This window comes from Xiphophorus hellerii, chromosome 20, assembly GCF_003331165.1.
Source record: "Xiphophorus hellerii strain 12219 chromosome 20, Xiphophorus_hellerii-4.1, whole genome shotgun sequence".
NCBI classification, from domain to species: domain Eukaryota; kingdom Metazoa; phylum Chordata; class Actinopteri; order Cyprinodontiformes; family Poeciliidae; genus Xiphophorus; species Xiphophorus hellerii.
The window spans coordinates 32,247,391-32,271,691 of NC_045691.1; the positions used below are offsets into that span (position 1 = coordinate 32,247,391).

The window sequence follows — 24,301 nt, forward strand, 5'->3', positions numbered from 1 at the left end:
ATCTTATTCCACAGCAACATCTATTTGATAAGTTTGTCAAAGTCAAGCACAACTGACCTTCTTCCCTCTCCCTCGCTATTGTTTTTTTCTTAGTTAAAACTTATTTCTGACCTGTTATCTAGTCTTAGTGTAGACAGTTCATAGCAAAACACTGCATCCTTTTTATACGAGCTTACGTTTAGTCTAGCAGGGAAATGCGGGCAGGAACTTGCGTGGGTGACATGCTGCAAGGAGTCTAGTTTAAAATAACATTGGAGCTCATTTAAGAATATTGTAATATACTGTATATCGTGTATTGTAATAGCAAAAATATATCAGGATATTTGATTTTCTTCATGTCCCCCAGCCATAAAGAGGAGTGGTGTGTTTACATGTGCTAGCTGAGTTTCCACTCTGCTAACGTTTCTGGTCTCCTGCATATAGAGTTCTCTTCTCTCCATGATCCTGTGGCTGAAGCTGCCATGGTTTTTGCTTAAATACCTGGCCTACATGCATGACTGCCCTTTAACCCAGACAAAGGTTTAAAGGTTTTATTGAACAATGAGAATGAGCTTAATGAAGTAGCAGTTTCTTTAATGTCACAGAGTGGAGTTACTCTTCTGTTTTAGGACCTGAAGGACTTGTTGTAATTAATCAAACTAGTATGTCTTATTGCAGGAAATGCCATGGAACCTCAAGAACACTGGAGGTACATATGAAGACAATGATCTAAAGATCACAAGCAAGACCTGCTCTGAAAAAAACAAGCTAAAATCAGACAACGTTGCAAATGAAACTGAGTTGCTGTTGCTGGTTGGACACAAAACCCCTGAAATTTGTCTGATGTAAAAACAATTCTACAAAGGTAGTCATAGCAATGTAAGAAATGTATTGTTAATTATTGCAAATGCTTGGTGGCACCTGTTTTAAGTGAACAAAGATGTTCCTAGTGTCATTAACATAACTAGCTAGCAAGAATATTATTATGCAGCATCCTTTTGCCATCTAACAGTGCTTTATTTAATTGTTGAGGTTGTTGTTTAGTTTAAAATGGCGGTCTGTGAAGAAAGTGTCATGAAGTGCGGTGTGAGGTGGTGAGGTAGAGGCAGCGGAGGTGGCGGCTCCGGAAAGCGACGAGGGGCCGGGTTCACCGGCGGCTCACGTCGCTGTCTCCGGGCAGACAGCGGAGGTGACGGATCCGGAAGGGCGACGAGGGGCTGGGTCCACCGGCGGCTCACGTCGCTGTCTCCCCCCGGCGTGAGTAACGGCGGGGGCCGAATCCGGAGGGCTTTGGGGTGGTGACTGGTGGGATCTGACATTTTCTAAATGCCAGGGTATAGTCTGAGTCCAGTCCCATCTCCCCCAGCAGCAGCGGAGATGGCAGGATCTCTACGTCCTTGTAGAGATCCCGCTGAGCCAACTCCAACTGCTGCTGGAACCATGCCTCCTGGTCGTGCTGGGCCATATGCTGCATTCTCACCGTTCGGTCTGGTCGGGTCCTACTGTCACCACCCCAAAGCCCTCCGGATTCGGCCCCCGCCGTTACTCACGCCGGGGGAGACAGCGACGTGAGCCGCCGGTGGACCCGACCCCTCGTCGCCTTCCGGATCCGTGACCTCCGCTGTCTGCCCGGAGACAGCGGCGTGAGCCGCCGGTGAACCCGGCCCCTCGTCGCTTTCCGGAGCCGCCACCTCCGCTGCCTCTACCTCACCACCTCACACCCGCACTTCATGACAGTAGGACCCGACCAGACCGAACAGTGAGGCACGCTGATTTTTACTTTTCACCATGGACCCGGAGGAGTTAAAGGAGCTGACGGACACGATCAGAGAGTATGAGGAGGCAATGGCCAAGCCGTACGCTGCCGGCCGACGCCTCGGTTTCGCCATCCGCTTAGGGCTCTTGCTGGACTACTGGGTTCCTCGTTTTCCGCACCCGGGGTTGGTGGAGTTGCAGAGGGAGGCAGAGTGGGAGCGTATGGCGGCTCTAGCCGTCATGGCTGGCGAACCTCTGCCTCCCAAGCCGCACAGTTTCTCCGCCAGCCCAGATCCTGCTCCAGTTCCGGGACCAGCACCTCCAGCTCCACCTCCGCTGTCTGCCCGGAGACACCGACGTGAGCCGCCGGCAGACCCGGCCCCTTGTCGCTTTCCGGAGCCGCCACCCTCCACGGTCAGCCCGGAGACAGCGACGTGAGCCGCCGGCAGACCCGGCCCCTCGTCGCTTCCCGGAGCCGCCACCTCCACGGTCAGCCCGGAGACATCGACGTGAGCCGCCGGTGGACCCGGCCCCTTGTCGCCTTCCGGAGCTGTCACCTCCGCAGCCGGTTCCCAGGCTTCGCTGCGGCTCGCCCCCCCCGCAGCCGGTTCCCTGGCTTCGCTGCGGCTCGCCCCCCGCAGCCGGTTCCCAGGCTTCGCTGCGGCTCGCCCCCGCAGCCGGTTCCCAGGCTCCGCTCCGGCTCGCCCCCGCAGCCGGCCCCGAGGCTCCGCTCCGGCGCACCTCCAGCTCCACCTGAGGCCGTTTCAGCCGGCGTTCCAGCCGGCGCACCCGAGGCCGTTTCAAGGCCGGCGTTCCAGCCGGCGCACCCGAGGCCGTTCAGCCGGCGCACCTCCAGCTCCACCCGAGGCCGTTTCAAGCCGGCGTTCCAGCCGGCGCACCCGAGGCCGTTTCAGCCGGCGTTCCAGCCGGCGCACCCGAGGCCGTTTCAGCCGGCGTTCCAGCCGGCGCAACCCGAGGGCCGTTTCAGCCGGCGTTCCAGCCGGCGCACCCGAGGCCGAATCAGCCGGCGTTCCAGCCGGCGCACCCGAGGCCGAATCAGCCGGCGTTCCAGCCGGCGCACCCGAGGCCAAATCAGCCGGCGTTCCAGCCGGCGCACCCGAGGCCGAATCAGCCGGCGTTCCAGCCGGCGCACCTTCCGAGACTCCAGTGCTCCTTCCGAGACTCCCAGCGTTCCTTCCGAGACTCCCAGTGTTCCTTCCGAGACTCCCAGTGTTCCTTCCGAGACCCAGACCCCCAGCGTTCCTTCCGAGACTCCCAGCGTTCCGACTCAGACTCCCAGTGTTCCTCCAGAGACCCTGACCTCCAGCGTTCCTCCTGAGACCCTGACCTCCAGCGTTCCTCCTGAGACCCTGACCTCCAGCGTTCCACCCGAGACCCTGACCTTCTGCGTTCCACCCGAGACCCTGACCTTCTGCGTTCCACCCGAGACCCTGACCTTCTGCGTTCCACCCGAGACCCTGACCTTCTGCGTTCCACCCGAGACCCTGACCTTCTGCGTTCCACCCGAGACCCTGACCCTCTGCGTTCCACCCGAGACCCTGACCCCCAGTGTTCCACCTGAGACCCAGACCCCCTGTGTTCCGACTGAGACCCCCTGTGCTCTGACCGAGACCCCGACTCTCTGTGCTCCAGAGAGCAGACGACGAGCCTCGGGGGGCTCGTCGTCGCCGTCTGTGGGCGGCCCCAGGGACTCATCATTCCCCGCCTCCAGCGCCGCCGACGGCTGTCGGGCCGCCTCCGTGGTTCCCGCCTCCAGCGCCGCCGACGGCTGCCGGACCGCCTCCGTGGTTCCCGCCTCCAGCGCCGCGGACGGCCGCCGGACCGCCTCCGTGGTTCCCGCCTCCAGCGCCGTGGACGGCCGCCGGACCGCCTCCGTGGTTCCCGCCGCCGCGGACGACCGCCGGACCACCTCCGTGGTTCCCGCCTCCTTTGCCTCCGCCCACCCAGTGGGTAGTTTTTGTTGTTTTTGGACTCTTGGCCCTCCCTGTGTTTCTGCCCACAATGGTGGGTTGTTTTTTTTTTTCTGGACTCTGGCCCCCCGTCCAGCGCCCCTCCGCCCGCCCTTGTTGTGTTTTTGTTTTGTGGGCGTCTGGTAGCCGCCCTTGAGGGGGGGGTACTGTCAGGATCTGTGTTTTTCTGTGTTTTATTAGAGTTTTCTGTGTCCTTAAGTCTCTTCGTTGTCCTGTCCTCCCCTTGATTGTTCCCAGGTGTGTCTCGTTTCTGTGATTACCCTCCCGTGTATTTAACTCCACCTGTGTTCCTTGTTCCTCGTCGGGTCCTCGTCAACGTCAATGTTCAGTCCTAGTCCTGGTCAGTGTTTCCTTGTGCCTGCTGCTCATTGTTTTGGACTAAGTTTTCGTCATTAAATCTTCATATTCTTTATGCCTGGGTCTGCTGCCTCTGCCTCACCACCTCAACCCCCGCACTTCATGACAGAAAGACAAGGTTTCTTCCACATTGACCAATGTACCAATGTATGGTTAAAAAATAAAAAAAACTTTCCAACTTCAGTCCCAACAGCAAAAATGCAGCAGTCAAATGGTTAAAAGAAATAACCAAGTAGTTTTTTGAGTGCAGTGCCCAAATGATCCAATGTCTAAGTGCACTTGCTTCACTATCTGCTAGACAAAAAGAAGCAAAGCGCAGAAGAGGCTCGTATCTCTTGAGAGAGTGCTAAAGCTCTCTGGCTGCATAAAAGACCAAAACTATAATTCACCAACCCTCATGCTAGCATTCCCCAGATTCCTTGACCAGTGAATGTGCACTTTATTAGCAGATGTAGAGATCCCCCGTGTGTGCTTCTGTGCTGTCAGCTTTTCCCTCAATGGCTTTTATGATGACGTATCAGTTGGGGGCCAAGGTCTGTCACATCAGCTTAGCACCACATGAAAAATTACTGAGGGCCCTCTCTCTGTAAAGATGGTGCATTGTACTTTGTTGGAAAAATACAGGAAAACTTTTTCAGGGTGTTTTTTCACCTTCAGGTCTTGGTGTTATTTAGAGCGCCTAATATTTGTGCATTATGGAAAACAAACTGCAGCAGCTTTACTTGGCGTACAGGGTGGTGTCACTAGAGGGAGAGTTCGGCTGCTGGGGGAAGGGTTTGCTTTTCTGCAGCTGGGCTCAGCCAGCGATCCAGGTTGGAAACCATGTTTCAGTGTGTCTGAGTGAAGGCCCAGCATGGGCTGCCATGTAATTAGTAATAATCCATCACTGTGACTGACAGGCTCACAGAAACTGTCACTTTTTCTGATGCATCATTTTTATTTTTCAGGGTTTTTGCTAATTCACACACTTGCTTTTAATTGTTTTCAGACAAATGTGAACTATACTAATAGTACTGTTTAATACATTAAAGTGACTGAGTTCAATTAAAAATAGCAGATTTCAGGATTTTATTTGGGTTTATTCATAAATTGCAGTTTAAATGCATTCAATGTATTTTATGCTTCCCCTAATAAATAAATTGTTTGATCTAATTTAAAATAACATTGAATGATAAGTACAAAAGCTTGATCAACTTATGGGTGTGTAAAGCTGTAAAATATTTACAATTAGCTCCAACTAAACCACAATGATACCAATGTTGTAAGTGAAGCCAGAATTAATAGAGCACGCAGTACTTCAATCTGGAGAGACTCAGACGGAGATGAGAAGACAATTAGAAGAGTTTGTTGACAAACAGAATTTAAAGTCTTTGGCGCTCGGGCCCTGGCTGGGGATAACGGTTATCGCAGCGTTAGCAATAGGCTTCAGATGAGCATCCCCGATGCTGTTAGGAACGTCATCCCCCAGGGCCCGGCACTGGTGGTGGAGGTTGAAGAAGGGTGCGGGCCTCAGGACCGGGCGAATGGAGGAGAAGGGGTGGTGGTGGGTTGAGCTCGGCTGGAGAGCGAAGGACGCCATGAATGAAGGTCCTTATCAGCTGGGACTTGGTCGATGATTGGACGTGACGTGGCTTGGTCCGGCGTTGATAGGTCGACGATTGTGGGCAGGTCGCTTCAATTAACAGGTCCCGGTGGGGATAAAAGAGTCTTCCAGTTTGAATTTGCGCCTAGGCTTCATTTCAATCTGGAGAGACTCAGACGGAGATGAGAAGACAATTAGAAGAGTTTATTGACAAACAGAATTTAAAGTCTTTGGCGCTCGGGCCCTGGCTGGGGATAACGGTTATCGCAGCGTTAGCGATAGGCTTCAGATGAGCATCCCCGATGCTGTTAGGAACGTCATCCCCCAAAAAGAGGCCGAGCCGGGGCCGAGGCCGTGAATATAAGGCATAAAGTAAAAAGGGGAAAGAAGTTGCGCTGACTTTGGCTACCGAGTTAATAACGTAAAGGAAGTGACGTGACGCTAAAGGAGAGGGAGAGTAGGATGGGAAAGTGAAGACCAGCTGGGAATGCTGCAGGGCAAGAGATGGAAGAATACAACAAAACACAGGGCATGGGGACGTGGTGTGAGAGCCGGCTGGGGATATGGCAGTACGAGGGAGGAAGGGATGTTGGAAGGTGACGGCCGGCTGAGGACACAACGGGGCATAGAGTAGCAGAACGCAGGGTATGGGGATGCTGGAGGATAAGCCGCTGGAAATGCTGCGGGGCTAGTGGAATGGACGTGGGCGGGCGATAGCCGGCTGAGGACACGGCAGGGCATGATGATAGGAAAGCCGGCAGGGAATGCGTAGGGCGAGAATGAAGGGATACAAGCGGGGCTTAGAAGAGGGGATGCTGGTTTAAAAAAACGCCAGCATTAACTAATGCAGGGTATAGGATGGAGGGAGCAGGGCATAAGATGAGGGGATGCTGGTTTAAAAAACGCCAGCATTAACTAATGCAGGGTATAGGATGGAGGGAGCAGGGCATAAGATGAGGGGATGCTGGTTGAAAAAAACGCCAGCATTAACTAATGCAGGGTATAGGATAGAGGGAGCAGGGCATAAGATGAGGGGATGCTGGTTGAAAAACGCCAGCATTAACTAATGCAGGGTATAGGATGGAGGGAGCAGGGCATAAGATGAGGGGATGCTGGTTGAAAAACGCCAGCATTAACTAAGCAGGGTGTAGGATAGAGGGAGCAGGGCATATGATGAGGGGATGCTGGTTGAAAAACGCCAGCATTAACTAATGCAGGGTATAGGATGGAGGGAGCAGGGCATAAGATACGGGGCAGCTGGCTAGAAAAAGAAGCCAGCTGGTAGCGGCAGGGCTTAGGAGGTAACGATGACATGGAAGGGACCAGCAGAGGAAGGAACAGGACAAGGGATGAGGGGCAGCTGGTTAGAAAAAGAGCAAGCTGGAAGCGCAGCGAGGCATTAGAGGAGAGAGGCAGATGGCTGAAGGACAGCTGGGAATGGTTCGAGGCATAGGGAGAAGTGACGCTGGGAGAAGGGTGATTGCTATGGGTGAGCGGGGACACAGCGGGGCAAGAGAAGGTGGAATGCTGATAGGTGAAGGCCAGCGGAGGTGAAATAATGATACTATGGAGTGATATTACTGATAGAGAATGAAATCCCCCAAAAAAGAGCTGAGGCCGGGGCCGAAGCTCAGAATTAGAGGCGGGAGGAGCTAGGCTAACTAGGGGCTTACAGGCTGTGTCTCGAGGAGTAATTAGAAGATAATTGCAGAGATAGAGGTAAGAGATGAGAAGATGGTAGATGAAGGTGAACAAAGGTAAAGTGGATGCTATGGAAAGATATATTAGCTGGTGGAAGGAAGCTAGCTGTGGGATATTGAGATAGCGAAAAGAGGATGGGAGAATGGATAGACTAGAGTGAGAAAATAACTGCCTGCTACTGGAGATGGGATGCTGATGCTAGGATCAGACTCACAGGGTGACGTTAGAGGAAACGGGCAAAAGACAAGATCATACTAGAATGAACCTGAAAATAAAGGTGTGAAGGACATGCATCACATTTGCTGCATAAGAGTGTGCACTTTTGCCTGAGGTTGACCAACCACCACCAGTGGATCGTGCAGTGCTCATCTGGCACTGAGGGAAGCTGCGAACACGGAGGAGAGATACTTATTACGTGAAAAGAATGCTGAAGATGAACTGGGGATTTTTATATATATGCCCATATATAAATTATGTAAAACTTTTGCACTTATTGGATTGCAATGACTCGCCAGATCTAGATCATCATCCGTGTGTTTATCTTCAGTTGCATTGGTTACTGCCACGCGACTTCTCGGGTCTTTCCAACAAATCAATCGAACGCTGCAGCTGATCAGAAATGCTACTGATCGCGTTCTCGCTAAAACCAGGAAGATGGAGCACAAAACGCCAGTTTTAAGATCCCGACACTGGCTCCCTGTTGCCCAAGAATTGACTTTGAAATACCATTGTTAGTTTGCAAATCACTGAACAACTTGGGCACCACGAAACAATGAAGATCTGCCGTAAAGCATCAACCTCCCAGGCTCATGAGGTCTTTCGGTTTGAGCCTGCTCTACGACCCCGGGACCAGACCAGAAAGAGATGCAGCATTCAGCATCTAAACCCCGCGGACTGGATCAACTCCCGGGAGACCTTAAACAGCTGAAAACGCGACTTTGATTAATCTCGACTAAAACCCGCCTGTTTAGAATGTATTAGAAACATACTCAATTACAAAGTTAATGATGGAACTTGACTTGATATCATATTTTGTTTGTTGCTTCCCTATGCATGACCTTGGTTCTTGAGCTGTTATGATGTAAAAGCACTTGCGCTGAAAACACCTTGCTGCTAAAAAAGCTTTGTTGAGTTAGATCTTTAAATACTACAGCCGCCACGAGCATCCGGTAAGGGATGAGAGGAGAGATTTCTGGTTCGAAATATATTAAATAGAGCTGAGAGTGGTCTACGAGAAATACAGAAGATGAGACAAATGAAGCTATAATTTTCACTCGCTATGGAGTAAATTTTTTTTTTTGTACCAGCAGATGGCAGCGAGACGACAAATAAACCGCAACAACGTTATCCTGATGATGACTCTTTAGATTGACATACCTGGATTTAAGTTGCTCGGATATACGAATCCTGCTTGAATGCGGAGAAAACTTACTTTTATTCGTTGACCCGCTCCCGGTCTCTTGAACAACAGCTCTGCACGGCCTCTAACGATTACTTCAAAACGCTGAACGTGAGCTCTTACAACAACGGCTGATGCAGCTTGAGAGAACAAGGAACCAATCAAGGTAAACGTTAATCGGACGGTTTCCTGAGCTCTTAAAGCACAGTTATGTTAATCCATTTACGACATGCTATACAATAAGAATTTGATTGATTGATTGGCTGGCTAGTTGAAAAGTGCCGTGCAACTACTTGACTTGGACCCAGGCGATGATGAGGGGGGTTTGGTTCCTTTATAAAGCCGTGGCTTCAGGGCAGCTTGTAAGTGCTGATGGCCGTGTTAACGAATCCGTAAGGGAAACCGGAGGGTGCTTTATGATGATTAGTTCAGAAGCCAGACGGAACGAACGCGTCTGAGCCTGGAACTTGAGTGAGCTAGAGAACAGGTTGCGTGAACCAGGAAGTGGCAGGATAATCTGAGAAATAATGGTATGCAGATTTCAGATGAGAGATGAAGCGTAAAAGTGCTGGACGGGACATGAGCTTGAAATATGAGAAAATGGGACAGCTTGCTTATTAGCGAAGAACAGCCCTGGCTCAGGATAAAATTTAACGGGTAGGACGAAATGAATCTACGAGGCTGAACATGTACCACGACATTGGTAGCCTGCAGGCTACTTGTTAACAAGCTTAAGATATTACTGGAGTCAACTCTTAGCTATCTGTATTACTAGAGCCACCTTTTGGCCATCTGTTAGAGATTTTTGGTATTATCATTTTATTCTTACTTTAGTTCACATTCAGCCTATAGATCATTGTGATTTTCTGTTTAAAGTGTTCTCTTCTTTATGTGTATGGAGGTCACTACTGTCTGTTCAACTTTACGAGAAATAGATAAAACTAAGTTCTCAGACCTTAAATCCTTTTGCAAGAACACCTCCTAATTTAGTAACTACCTGTGAGCAGTTGTATTTTGTTTTATTGACAGTACTGACCGAGATTTGAACCGGGCTCAGACCTTTGACCAGATCCAGATTGACCTTAAATCCTTTTGCAAGAACACCTCCTAATTAGTAACTACCTGTGAGCAGTCGTATTTTGTTTTATTGACAGTACTGACCGAGATTTGAACCGGGCTCAGGACCTTTGACCAGATATCACATCTGAACTGGGTTGTTAGATGTTTGGGTTAGAAGCTTTACGACCTCTGTTGTTTTCCTGACTGCCCCCTTGCCTGTTCTTCTTTGACAATAAAAACAGGAGCTCATGTGAGAGCAGATCAGAATGCTCTGTGGGATTGTTCGGAGGAAGAGTTGGCAGAGCGTTCTCCTTTTGCAAAAGCTCAACATAAATTTCATATACGTTGTCTGTGGTTCTTTCTTTATTTAGGTTTCGAAAGGAAAAATACCTATCATTATTTGGGTGCCGAAACCCGGGATCTCTCACCTCCCCCGCTGTCAGGCAGAGGAAGACGCGTTGAATCCGTGCACGGCCAGAGTCAATTGGACCTGGAAAGGAAAACCCAGGAAGCAAATTCTTCACTGGGCCAGCGACCGTAGGTCCGACTTTGTCTGCCAATGGCAGAGTGACGAGATCCGACTGGACAACCCGAAACTACAGAAACGTAGGTGAATTTTAAGTCATATAGGTTTGAGTCCTTGTCAAATATTAATTTGACTAAAGAAATACAGGTTTGAGTCCTTGTCAAAATATCAATTTGACTAAAGAAATACAGGGTTGAGTCCCTGTCAAATATTAATTTGACTAAAGAAAATACAGTTGAGTCCTTGTCAAATATTAATTGACTAAAGAAATACAGGTTTGAGTCCTTGTCAAATATTAACATTCAATTTGACTAAAGAATAATGAAGGGTTAGAGTCCCAGTTGACAGAGAGTTCAACTAAAGGCAAAAGGACAGGCTCCTTAGAGCCTCCTTAATTAGAGGACGCCTCTTAAAGGAAAGTCCTCACGTAGAATAGGAAGTTTGTTATTTGCTGTGCTGATATTGGTTTTGTTTGCTGTTTTGTTGCTGTGTGTTCATGAAGGAGTGAATGGTGTTTCTCGCTCTGGGAGTAAAACTCTCTGCCTTCGGAATTAGAATCCAAAGTGAAGAACCGCTTGGAGCTCGGCTCCGAGTAGAAGCCTGTTCTTCAGGAGGCACTGAGTGCCTGACTTACGGCACTTTCTCTGAGAGAGCACACGATACTAGTATTTTTAAGCTACAATTGCAAGAGATTTAAACAATGGGAAACACAAATTCCTGTAATTCCTCACTCGTTGAGGGCCCCGAAGGGGATGAAAAGTACATGATTCCAGATTTTCTGGTAGCATTGTACATATAAAAAAAAAAAAAAAAAAAAAATGGAAAAAGAAATATAAAAATAATTGGAAGCTAAAAATTGATCAATGGCAAGCAATTGTGGGAATTTTGGAGAGTAGTGTAGCAAGAAAAAAGGGGGATAAAAAGGGTTAAAAGGAGGATGAACTAAGGTGTGCTAAATTATGGTTAAAAGCAGCCATAGACCGGAAAGAACAAATTAAAAAGGTTAAAGACAAAAAGCTTGTAGAATCAATAACTTATTTGTAAGGCCAGAAGACAGTGACAGACGGAATGCTTCAGTGGGACAGGGAGAGCAGGTACGGCCGACTGCTCCTCCCCCGACCGCTGCGGCAGATTCGTCTGCCCTTGTTTCAGTGTCACCAGGCTCGGTAGATAGTCAGCCGAGTGCACCTTTAATATCAGTGAGGGGAACTTATACAGGGAAAGAAACTAATAATAATAATATTTTAGTTCCAATTTCATACCCTCCAGGAGCTAACCCACCTGCTCTCTTGATGCATTTAAAGCACAATGGGACCCGTTGTGTGAGAGAGTTAGAGCAAATTTCCGTAAAAGGGCGAATTATAGCCATTTGTCAGGAATTAAACCAAAATTGGAGAGGGACGTAGACGATTTTCGTCTGCGGTTTGAGAAGGAGTTCAAAGTTCACAGTGGGATCACTTATGATGGACAAACACATAGGGAACATATGTCAAAAAGCACATCTTTTAAAGATCCTGAAACAGGAATTAAAGTAAAAGCTTCTGTTGTAATGTCACTTAAGTGTCCAACAAATCTGTTAGGTAGAGACCTAATGACAAAATTAGGGATAGCAGTAGTCCCTGTACAAGATGGCATGAGAGCTGTCAGACTAAAACATTCTGATCTGTACACAGTTCACAAGGATGAAAAAATCTACTGTTCATATGATCTAAAGCCAGCCTGACAATCCTCATGTCCCAGGAAAGCTTCTTAGAGAAGCTCGAGGACAGCTGGACTCACCTGAAACAGAAATGAACTATAATCAGTTACATGTAAAAATGAACATCCTAAATGATCCACAGGATGATTATGTGCAAAAGTTTTTAGAAACAAATCCTGTGATACTTGCTGTGACTGAAATGTTCACAGACCGAAGGTCTTATGCAGCTGTGACTGTGCTCCTTCCGACTAGTCAAACAGAGCTGTATAAGTTACCTGCAAACCCATACATATCGCTTTTTAAGCCGCATAATATTACATGGGCAGATGTGGGTAACAGAACCAAAATGGCTGTTGAAGCCACTGATTTCAAAGAAGGTGAAGATGGTTGGAGCTACAGCCCCAGCTGTGATGTTTGGAAACAGTCACTTTGTGAAGTAGTTACAGGGACAGCTCAAGTTCATGCATTTGAGTGACACATGAACATATTTTTTTGACAGAAAAAGAAGAAGCTGAATTAGCTAAGCTTCCAGAACGCATGTGGACAAAAGGTCCCTCTGATGTTGGGTTACTTGGGTCAATTCCCCCAGTGCAAATTAAAGCAAAATCTAGCTGGAGACCTAGAGTAAAACAATACCCTTTAAATACGGAAGCACTGGACGGGATTGAACCAGTAATCGAAGGTTTGTTAAAAGGAGGAATCATTAAAAAGTGTTCAGATTCTCCTTGTAACACGCCTATTTTTCCTGTTCAAAAGGCAAACAAAAAAGACTGGCGCATGATTCAAGATTTACGATCAGTCAATGAAGCAGTACAAACGAGAGCACCAACTGTCCCAGACCCACACACGTTGTTAAACTCGCTAAGACTAAGCAATAAATTCTTCACAGTAATTGACCTCAGCAATGCTTTTTTCTCTGTACCCATTCACCCAGACTCCCAGTTTTGGTTCGCATTTACCTACAGAGGTTAGGGGTATACTTATACCAGATTACCCCAAGGTTTTGCGGACAGTCCAAGCATATTTTGCGAGGCAATTATGGCCTGCTTGTCTGATTTCCAAATATCAGAAAAAAGTCAACTTTTGATTTATGTTGATGACCTGTTAATAGCATCTGAAAGCGAGGAAGCATGCAGAGCAGATTCACTCGCTCTGCTGCACCATCTCTGTCAGACAGGGAACAAAGTAAACAAAGATAAGCTGCAGTGGGTCAGGGAAGAAGTAAATTATTTGGGACACACACTTTCTGCTGAGGGAAAGCAGATACAAAGAGCGAGAAAAGAGACAGTTTCTGAAGCTCCTAAACCAGAAATTAAGAAGCAAATGATGTCATTTCTCGGACTTTGCAATTACTGCAGAGCCTGGATTCCACACTACGCTGAAAAAACACAGGCTTTACAGGATTTGATTCATGGCACCCCAATGGCCATGACTGACAAAATAACTTGGAATCCAGAAGCTGAAAAAAAAGATTTGTTGATCTTAAACAAGCATTCATGCAGGCAACAACTTTGATTCTTCCAAACTGTAAACAAAATTAAAAAAAAAAAAAAATCTTTATTTAAAGCAGCAGCAATTGTGACACATGGGCGCTGCCATGTGTCAACAGGGGGGATGGAAACCATAATACAGCAGCATTTCACAACGTATGGTTTAAATTCTTACTTAAAATTTTTTGTACTGCATGTCCAGTCTGTGTGAAATACAATCCTCAGGGAAAAATAAGGCCAAAACGAGGCAGGTTCCCAAAATCATCTTATCCATTTCAAATATGCATATGGATTTTATTGAACTTTCACAAAGTGGGCCATATAAATATTGTCTGGTGCTAAATGATGCTTTTTCTAAATGGGTTGAAATAGTTCCAGCAAAGCATGCAGATGCTTTGACAGTAGCTTAGGCTATTTGTAAAACTATTATCCCAACACATGGCATCCCACAGACTGTGACAAGTGTCCAGTGTGAATTTACTGCCTTCTGATTCTCTTTCTATACAGGAGGCCACTTCATTTGAGCCAGGTGACTGGGTCTACATAAAGGTCATCAAACGAAAGAACTGGGCGAGTCCACGGTGGGAAGGACTGTTCCTAGTGCTGATGACCACACCAACAGCTGTAAAGATTGCTGAAAGACCCAGCTGGATACATCTTAGTCACTGTAAGCGGCAGAGAGTGTTGGACCCCTAATTCGGAGTAGAGAGGAAGGAGGGCTTCGGCCCCCAGGCTACACAGGCATTCTACTTTATAGTATTAGTTTGTCTCAAACCCGGCGAAGAACTGCTAAGATTCTCACTCTTTTAGTTTGGGGGTTCTGACATCTCTGCACGCCGAGCAGTAATGGGGACTCCATATGCCAGATGGATCTTCTACTGTGCTGTGACTGCTGTATGTTTGATGTTTGGAGAAGGAAGCGAGCCTGAGTTCCACCCACACGACTACAGCACCAACCTGTGGTGGAAACTGATGAATAGAACTGCTTATGAAGGACATGCTGTGAATTGCTATGTGTGTGCGCAGCTGCCGGTTTCCATACACAACTCAGGTCTCCGACCAGGTAACATTACAGATGACAAACAGACGTGTCTCTATGTTCTAAGTACCAGACCACGGCGCGTCCCACCCCTAAGGGGAGACAGACCACGTGAGAAGGATTATTCAGCTGACCTCCGGATGGGAGAGGCTGTGCAAGGACTGTTTCAATTTTTGAATTGTTCACTTGCAGACGATGTACTTCCTTTTTCGTCATCTCAACAAACTGTATGGAAAATACCAGAGATCATTTCGTTAGCAGGAGCTAAACCAGGATCTCTGGGGAACTGTGTTTATAATAATGGACATGTTTTTCTAGGGACGTTGCCCTGGAACTTGTGTAATAGAGTTTACACCTACTGCGAACCAACACAGGATTACATCACCTGCATAGCCTGCAGGGGTCAAAGGACGACTCCACATTGCAAAGTCTGGAAGGAAAACCCAGACTGTGACAACCTGCTTCAGGAGAGGAGTTTCAACATCATGCATAAGATAAATAGGAGACAGGAGACAACACTGTGCAGTGCCATAGTGCCAGGAGATTATGGCTCACGGATGTTGGCAGATTGGTACTTCATATGCGGGAATGAAGCATACATGTTCTTGCCGACAAATTGGGGAGGACTGTGTGCTGTGGTTCCTTTGATCAACCCGATTGCGTTCATCAGGAAAGCACAGAATGATTTACACACCCGCTCCAAACGAACAGTTATGTCAGAGGTCAAAAGATGGGGAGGCCTCACAACACATACTGGAGTTCCATGGGAATTCAGGATTTGGAACGGCGGAGAAAAATGTTTAAAACAATTAACACAACTGTTATCAACTATCAGTTGGCAAAGGCATCTTATGAGACAACTGAAGATGACTTGTTTCAAGTTTCTGACGATTTTCTGAACAATGATGAAGTTCTGTAATCAATAAACAGATAAATTCATTTGCTGAATGACTCCTACACTGAAAATGTTAAACAAGTGGTGTTAAGGATGAGAAAACTGCTTTTGATTTTTTGCTGTTTCTTTTATTTTTTTCATTTATTGCATTATATTCCATTTATTCATTGTGTATTTTCTGTGTTTAGATTAGGAAAAAAAAAATCTTGCATTTATTGGTTCTTTTCTTTTCTTTTTTTTCTATGCTTAGCTTTTGCATAAAGTTTACACACATAATGAAATGATAAAAAGGGGGGAATGTTAGAGATTTTTTTATTATCATTTTATTCTTACTTTAGTTCACATTCAGCCTATAGATCATTGTGATTTTCTGTTTAAAGTGTTCTCTTCCTTATGTGTATGGAGGTCACTACTGTCTGTTCAACTTTACGAGAAATAGATAAAACTAAGTTTCTCAGACCTTAAATCCTTTTGCAAGAACACCTCCTAATTTAGTAACTACCTGTGAGCAGTCGTATTTTGTTTTATTGACAGTACTGACCGAGATTTGAACCGGGCTCAGACCTTTGACCAGATATCACATCTGGAACTGGGTTGTTAGATGTTTGGGTTAGAAGCTTTACGACCTCTGTTGTTTTTCCTGACTGCCCCCTTGCCTGTTCTTCTTTGACAATAAAAACAGGAGCTCATGTGAGAGCAGATCAGAATGCTCTGTGGATTGTTCGGAGGAAGAGTTGGCAGAGCGTTCTCCTTTTGCAAAAGCTCAACGTAAAATTCATATACGTTGTCTGTGGTTCTTTCTTTTATTTAGGTTCGAAAGGAAAAATACCTATCACCATCTGTATTACTAGAGTCGACTTTTAGCTAACTGAATTACTAGAGTCACCTTTTAGCTATCTGTATTACTAGAGCCACCTTTTGGCCATCTGTATTACTAGAGTCAACTTTTAGCTAACTGAATTACTAGAGTCACGTTTTGGCCATCTGTAGTACTAGAGTCAACTTTTAGCTAACTGAATTACTAGAGTCACGTTTTGGCCATCTGTAGTACTAGAGTCATCTTTTAGCTAACTGAATTACTAGAGTCACCTTTTAGCTAACTGAATTACTAGAGTCACCTTTTAGCCAACTGAATTACTAGAGTCACGTTTTGGCCATCTTTAGTACTAGAGTCAACTTTTAGCTATCTGTATTATGAGAGTGAACTTTTAGCTATGATTGCCTGTATCAAACAGCCCTATTCGCCTCAGTCTGTTGGTTTGGGGAAACATTTTGCACGGTTCTTTGCGTTTGCTGATTGTTGCCGAGGTTCTAACGCGCCTGCGCTCTCCTTCGCTGCGCTCGGGGTAACCCAGCGCGAGAGTCTCAGCACTCATGATGCGTTTAAAGGCGGCTTGGAGAAAAAAGGCCACGACATGAAAACATCACATAAGCAGTTTTAACTGCGAAAAAGAGCGAGAACACATGCATGGGAAGTGCGGAAGCCCCCAATGCAACAAATTGATGTAAGAATGATGAAGTTTGGAACGCAACCTGAAAGGCGCATGCGAGTAGGGCCTGCGAGTTCAGGAAGGGGATAAACTAATAAAGTTCCTACGTTTTGTCGCGTTGTAAAGAGTGAATGAGGCACGTGAAGGCTACATCTTACCCCCGAAGCCCGAGGCGGGCGTGGCGTGGGAAGTCCGATGGGAGGTGCTGATGAGCGGGCTGACAGCGGCCATGCAGATTTGAGCCAGAGCGGGGAACCAGTGGGAAGGCGGTGCGATGAACGCTGGCGGTGGAATGGAAAGATGGTGGACGATGAGCTGGGAGGGAACGGCAGAGTAGATCGAAGCAGCGAGACCTTGGCGGCTCGGCCGGGGCGGAGAAAGGCTGCCAGGGGATGTATGCGATGAAGACGGTGGGATTATGTGTCCACTTGCCAGAGACGGATCGTGAAGTGGGTGGCATAGGAGCGAGGGCCGGTAGATTCCAGATCGGCGAGAGAGCGGCGTGAGAAGCTGTTTGGAATGAATGAGGCCTGGACCGGGAGGAATTCTTCTTCCATCTGAGGAGCGTCTGAAGGAAAAGAAGGAGCCGAGCCCGCGGCTAAGCGGCTTTTATGGCGGACATTAGAGGTGGAAGGACGAGCAAACAAGAAAAGGATCTGGTGAGATAGCTGACTGAGAGCTGAGGCGTGCAGCTGAACAGGTTGAGCTCAGCTGGAGAGCGAAGGACGCCATGAATGAAGGTCCTTATCAGCTGGGACTTGGTCGATGATTGGACGTGACGTGGCTTGGTCCGGCATTGATAGGTCGACGATTGTGGGCAGGTCGCTTCAATTAACGGGTCCCGGTGGGGATAAAAGAGTCTTCCAGTTTGAATTTGCGCCTAGGCTTCATATCAAATAAAAAAGGGTTCTTTATTCTTAAAAACAACTTTCTCTGGAGCATGCCATGGTGGCGGAGGGGTTAGAGCGACCCACATTCAGAGGCAACGTGGCCTCGACGTGGCTGTCGCAGGTTCGACTCCCGGATCCGACGACGTTTACCGCATGTCTTCACCCCTCTCCTTCCCCCTTTCCCGTCAGCCTACTTTGAAAAAGGGACACTAGAGCCCACAAAAAAAACCCTTGCGGGGCGATTAAAAAAAAAAAAAAAAAACAACTTTCTCTGAGTTGTAAAAACAAAAAAAGCTCAAGATATGGAGCAAAAATAGTTTTTTGTTACATGAATGGTTCCTATAATAGTAGTCTAAAGCTCCTAAGCAACAGCTTCCACTAACTGGCACATTAACAGCAGTATTAGCATTCAATCGCATTTCTGATACACAACTTCATGAAAACCAAGAACAACATCAATTAGGTGAAATAAATGCAAGGCACAATTTAGAAAAAATACTTCGCAAGTACCAATTTTTCACCTGTTAAATAACTATAATTAAATCACACTGTAAGCTAAGAAAAACTTTAAAGAACGCTTTATCCATCCATCCATTTTCTACCACTTTATCCAGGGTCAGGTCGCAGGGCTAGCAGCTTCAGAAGGGAGGCCCAGACTTCCCTCGCCTCAGCCACTTGTTCCAGCTCTTCCGGGGAAATCCCCAGGCGTTCCCAGGCCAGCCGAGAAATATAGTACCTCCAACGTGTCCTGGGTCTTCCCCGGGACTTCCTCCCGGTGGGACGTGCCCGGAACACCTCACCAGGGAGGCGTCCAGGAGGCATCCTGACCAGATGCCAGAGCCACCTCAACTGGCTCCTCTCGATGTGAAGGAGCAGCGGCTCTACTCTGAGTCCCTCCCGGATGACCGAGCTTCTCACCCTATCGCTAGGGGAGAGCCCAGACACCCTAATAAGAAAACCCATTTCGGCTGCTTGTATCCGCGATCTCGTTCTTTCGGTCATGACCCAAAGCTCATGACCATAGATGAGGGTCGGAACGTAGATCGACCGGTAAATCGAGAGCTTTGCTTTTTGGCTCAGCTCTCTCTTCACCACGACGGACCGGTACAGTGCCCGCTTGACGGAAGACGCTGCGCCAATCCGCCTGTCAATCTCCCGCTCCCTTCTTCCCCCATTCGTGAACAAGATCCCGAGATACTTGAACTCCTCCACTTGGGGCAGGACACCCCCCCCTGACCCCGAGAAGGCACTCTACCCTTTTCCGTCTCAAGACCATGGCCTCGGATTTGGAGGCACCGATCCTCATCCCGGCCGCTTCACACTCGGCTGCGAACCGCTCCAGCGAGAGCTGCAGATCACGACCTGATGAAGCCAGAAGGACCACATCGTCTGCAAAAAGCAGAGATGAGATGCTAAGGCCACCAAATCGGATCCCCTCAACACCTTGGCTGCGCCTAGAAATTCTGTCCATGAAAGTGATGAACAGAATCGGTGACAAAGTGCAGCCCTGGCGGAGTCCAACTCTCACCGGAAATGAGCCCGACTTACTGCCGGCAATGCGGACCAGACTCTGACTCTGGTCATACAGGGACCTGACAGCCCGTATCAAAGGGCCCGGTACCCCATACTCCCGGAGAACCCTCCACAGGGCTCCCCGAGGGACACGGTCGAACGCCTTCTCCAAGTCCACAAAACACATGCAGACCGGTTGGGCGAACTCCCATGCACCCTCCAGGACCCTTCTGAGGGTGTAGAGCTGGTCCAGTGTTCCACGACCAGGACAAAAACCACACTGCTCTTCCTGAATCCGAGGTTCGACTATCCGACGGACCCTCCTCTCCAGGACCCCTGAATAGACCTTGCCAGGGAGGCTTAAGAGTGTGACCCCTCTATAATTGGAGCACACCCTCCGGTCCCCCATTTTGAACAGGGGGACCACCACCCCAGTCTGCCAATCCAGGGGAACTGCCCCCGATGTCCATGCGATATTGCAGAGTCGCGTCAGCCAACACAACCCTACAACATCCAGGGCCTTAAGGAACTCCGGGCGGATCTCATTCACCCCCGGGACCCTGCCACCGAGGAGCTTTTTAACCACCTCGGCGACCTCGTCCCCAGAGATTGGAGAGCCCAACCCAGAGTCCCCAGGCTCATCTTCCCCAATGGAAGGCATGTTGGTGGGATTGAGGAGGTCTTCGAAGTACTCTGCCCACCGGCCCACAACGTCCCGAGCAGCACACCATCCCCACTATAAGCAGTGTTTCTGCTGCACTGCTTCCCCCCCCCCCCCCCCGAGACGCCAGATGGTGGACCAGAATCGCCTCGAAGCCGTACGGAAGTCTTTCTCCATGGACTCTCCAAACTCCTCCCACGCCCGAGTTTTTGCCTCAGCAACCACCCGAGCCGCATGCCGCTTCGCCCGCCAGTACCCATCAGCTGCGTCCGGAGTCCCACAGGCCAAAAAGGCCCGATAGGACTCCTTCTTCAGCCTGACGGCATCCCTCACCGAAGGTGTCCACCAACGGGTTCGAGGGTTGCTGTCGCGACAGGCACCGACAACCTTGCGGCCACAACTCCGATCGGCCGCCTCGACAATGGAGGCACGGAACATGGGCCACTCAGACTCCATGTCCCCCACCTCCCCCGGGACGAGTTCGAAGTTTTGCCGGAGATGGGAGTTAAAGCTTTGTCTCACAGGGGATTCTGCCAGATGTTCCCAGCAGACCCTTACAACACGTTTGGGCCTGCCAGATCTGACCAACAGAACACCGCTCGAGTTCAGATCGGGGGGGCCGTTCCTCCCAACCACGCCCCTCCAGGTCTCACTGTCATTGCCCACGTGAGCGTTGAAGTCCCCCAGCAGAACAAGGGAGTCCCCAGGAGCAGCACTCTCCAGTACCCCCTCTAAGGACTCCAAAAAGGGTGGGTAATCTGAACTGTCGTTCGGCCCGTAAGCACAAACGACAGTCAGGACCCGTCCCCCCACCCATAGGCGGAGGGAGGCTACCCTCTCGTTCACCGGGGTAAACCCCAACGTACAGGCGCCGAGATGGGGAGAAACAAGTATGCCCACTCCTGCCCGACGCCTCTCACCTTGGGCAACTCCAGAGTGGAAGTATGTCCAGCCCCTCTCAAGGAGACTGGTTCCAGAACCAGAGCCATGCGTCGAGGTGAGACCGACTATTTCTAGCCGGAACCTCTCGACCTCACACATTAGCTCCGGCTCCTTCCCCACCAGAGAGGTGACATTCCACGTCCCAAGAGCCAGCTTCTGCAGCCGAGGATCGGACCGCCAAGGTCCCCTCCCTTGGCCGCCACCCATCACACAACGTACCCGACCCCTTTGGCCCCTCTCACGGGTGGAGGGCCCATGGGAGGGGGGGCCCATGTTTCCTCTTAGGGCTGAGCCCGGCCGGGCTCCATGGGTAAAAGCCTGGCCACCAGGCGCTCGCCATCGTGCCCCCCCTCCAGGCCTGGCTCCAGAGTGGGGCCCCGGTGACCCGCGTCCGGGCGAGGGAACACGAAGTCCAATGTTCTTATCCATCATTGGGGTCTTCGGGCTGCGCTTTGTCTGGTCCCTCACCTAGGACCTGTCTGCCTTGGGTGACCCTACCAGGGGCATGAAGCCCCAGACAGCATAGCTCCTAGGATCATTGGGGCACTCAAACCCCTCCACCACGATAAGGTGGCAGCCCAAGGAGAGGAACCCAGGACCTTCTTCAAAAAAATCCCTGGTGGCAAAAATTACTCTGATTATTTTTTTTAGGAAGGTTGTGATATGACTTCCGGGGATGCAGTGTAACTGAGCAGATGTACCTGACCTGCGCGCTCTCTAACTTATCCGTTAATATGATTTTTTTTTAAAAAGCAATGCTAAACCAAATCGTGTACTGGGTAAAGTACGTCGTTTTATACTTATAAAATGCAAGTGGTGTGGAATGGATTCACGACTTCAAAACAAAGACCGAAAGAAAGATAAGAAGGATGAAAAATCTGTTGCTAGCAAGGAAGTGGTGGCTAAAGCTAACTCTAGCCAAGGCGAGAGTGACATAGCGGCTCGGGACATAAATTCAACTCCGGATGAAGCGGAAGATGTCCAGTCCGGGGGAATACTCTTAAGTGTACTCAAGGAAATACGTGAATTAAACAAGAGTCTTTCTGAGAAAATTGGCTTGAGTTCGGCACAGCTCCAAACTTCTATCAATGGAGTGAAAGCTACGTTGGATAAAGTGCTATCAAGGGTAGCAGAGGCTGAGAATCAAATCAGTGATACTGAGGACGATGTATTCGAGCTGAAACAGCTGACGAAGCAGCTGAAAGGTGACGAGTTCCTTAAAAAGAAAATTGACCAGCTTGAAAATTATAGCAGGCAAAATAATATTCGTGTTGGGACTAAAAGAAGGCTCTGAGGGAACGGACTCTGTGAAATTCTTCACAACTTGGATACCGGAGGTGTTGGGAGCTGGCGTCCCAGACACAGCAGTTCAGCTGGTGGAGGTGGAAATTGAATGAGCACACATGACCGTGACTATGGAGTCTAGACCAGGTGAACCATCTCGTACCACCCCGAGACCCATCCCAAGAGAAGATTTTGGCTTTGGCTAAAAAGAGAGGGAATGTCTGCTTCGACAACATAAAAATGAACTTTTTCCCTGATATGAGTCCAGAATTAGCCAGACGCCGCAGACAGCTCATCTCCGTGCTGCAAGCAATTGAAGCAAGAAACATTCCCTGCTACCTCATCTTTCCTGCTTGTCAGAAGGTCCAACCAGACGTTGGAGGAACCTGCTTTTTCGACTCCACCAACGAAGCCTTTAAATTTATCAACAGCCTGGCACAACGGGAGTAACAGATGTCAACGACCAGTGATCATTAACACAGAGTCAGAATCCATAGCAAAATGGATGGTTAAGATGATTTATATTCGTGATTGCCATCAGGTCTACTTCTCCAGAGACAGTGAATAGGATCCATGCTGGTTCCTGGACAACTGGCGGTACAGTGATCCATCCTGATCCTTCTAATTACATATGGCTTATCATTATGGTCTACCAGTCTTTTCAATTTTATTTTAGTTTTGTACTAGGGAGTTAGTGAATACCATTATGTAGAGGTATACTGGTTAATGTCAGATCTATAACCTTACATTCTCGCTGGACAAAAATAAGAACACAGAGAGACGGTTAAATTTCTTACAATTGAACGAAGAACTCTGCCCAGGGACAACTCCTTATCTCTGTCTTCGGACCAGTTCTAACATGCTCCTTTGCAATTGCATATTTATTACATTGAGGCGTGGTTTAAGTTACAAATCATTTGCATAGAAGGAGCGGCAAACACAAACACAGCTGTCAACACAGAGTCTCTTCTTAAACAATGGTGCCATCCTGCATTTCCAGTTCCCGAGATACTCTGGGTCAGTTCCCGTCCTCCTGTGGGTTGTAAACTTCAGTTCTCATGTCCCTCTAGGTCATAAAACTTTGACCCTTAGTCTTTGATGTACTCTCCTGTTAGGTGTCACTCTTATCTCCAGGCCATCTGTCTCCCAATTCGGCTTGCTTCCTGCTGCTAAAGGCACACACACTCCAAGAGCAGACCATAGATTCTCACAGTCCTAAGTATTTATATTTGTAATTAGCATAAAAACCTATCAGTTAATGTTGTTTTAATCATTTAAAAGTTTGGGATATTGCTTACAGTTCATTGGCATGCCAATCTTTTATTAAAAGGTATAATTGGCCAAGGCTTCCCTGGTGGCTAAGATGTACACTGCTCAAAAAAATAAAGGGAACACTCAAATAACACATCCTAGATCTGAATGAAAGAAATATTCTCATTGAATACTTTGTTCTGTACAAAGTTGAATGTGCTGACAACAAAATCACACAAAAATCAATGGAAATCAAATTTATTAACCAATGGAGGCCTGGATTTGGAGCCACACACAAAATTAAAGTGAAATAACACTACACGCTGATCCAACTTTAATGTAATGTCCTTAAAACAAGTCAAAATGAGGCTCAATATTGTGTGTGGCCTCCACGTGCCTGTATGACCTCCCTACAACGCCTGGGCATGCTCCTGATGAGGTGGCGGATGGTCTCCTGAGGGATCTCCTCCCAGACCTGGACTAAAGCATCCGCCAACTCCTGGACAGTCTGTGGTGCAACGTGACGTTGGTGGATGGAGCGAGACATGATGTCCCAGATGTGCTCAATCGGATTCAGGTCTGGGGAACGGGCTGGCCAGTCCATAGCTTCAATGCCTTCATCTTGCAGGAACTGCTGACACACTCCAGCCACATGAGGTCTAGCATTGTCCTGCATTAGGAGGAACCCAGGGCCAACCGCACCAGCATATGGTCTCACAAGGGGTCTGAGGATCTCATCTCGGTACCTAATGGCAGTCAGGCTACCTCTGGTGAGCACATGGAGGGCTGTGCGGCCCTC

At 48.4% G+C, this 24,301-nt stretch overlaps 1 long non-coding RNA gene across 1 annotated transcript; it reads left to right on the forward strand.

Annotated features, from left to right (window-relative positions):
- The first annotated feature begins 14,072 nt into the window (after positions 1-14,072).
- LOC116709741 (uncharacterized) lies at positions 14,073-15,516 on the forward strand. Its single transcript, XR_004336950.1, has 2 exons — positions 14,073-14,601; positions 14,896-15,516. It is a non-coding gene; the product is annotated as an uncharacterized LOC116709741 (long non-coding RNA).
- Positions 15,517-24,301: the final 8,785 nt, after the last annotated feature.